Source organism: Papaver somniferum, unplaced genomic scaffold (assembly GCF_003573695.1).
Source record: "Papaver somniferum cultivar HN1 unplaced genomic scaffold, ASM357369v1 unplaced-scaffold_5973, whole genome shotgun sequence".
NCBI lineage: Eukaryota > Viridiplantae > Streptophyta > Magnoliopsida > Ranunculales > Papaveraceae > Papaver > Papaver somniferum.
The window spans coordinates 1-538 of NW_020648719.1; the positions used below are offsets into that span (position 1 = coordinate 1).

The window sequence follows — 538 nt, forward strand, 5'->3', positions numbered from 1 at the left end:
TTTGCAAGAAGATTATAGGTCTACAATCTACATAGCCCAACCTCTCCCAACGCTTGGAGTTATTGCAGAATGAAGATAATAATAATCCCACATTAATTAGAACATAGAAAAGATGAGGAAAAGAAGCCTATAAGACAAGCTTGTAATGCTACTAGGAATCATACTTACCTGGACGGGGTCTATGACTGATCATGAAGGGTCATGGCCTAGGTTAGTGACTTCCATTGCACTTTGGAAGGGCGCTCGCCTAAGATCTCCCCACTGAGGGAGAGTCTACGTCATAATTTGTTCCTAAGGGGGAACGCGTCCGCGCGACCCCTGCCAATCTTCCAAGTCTAAATTTTATCTACGGTTGTATTATTTAGCGTTTGCTCTTACCATAGTGCAGTTTGCTTGATCTGAACAGGATCTGTTATTTGAGCTTGATCTGCAACACTTGATGATCTCGTCAGAATGTGTTGGACAATAAGTTTCTCTGAAAAATATGGAATTGCATTATCTTAATCATCAATTTTCTTCGCAAGAAAAAAAAAAAAAA

General features: G+C 40.0%; 1 non-coding gene across 1 annotated transcript; it reads left to right on the forward strand.

Annotated features, from left to right (window-relative positions):
• Nucleotides 1-160: 160 nt before the first annotated feature.
• Nucleotides 161-322, forward strand: LOC113343425. Its single transcript, XR_003357240.1, has one exon. It is a non-coding gene; the product is annotated as a U1 spliceosomal RNA (small nuclear RNA).
• The last annotated feature ends 216 nt before the right edge of the window (nt 323-538 follow it).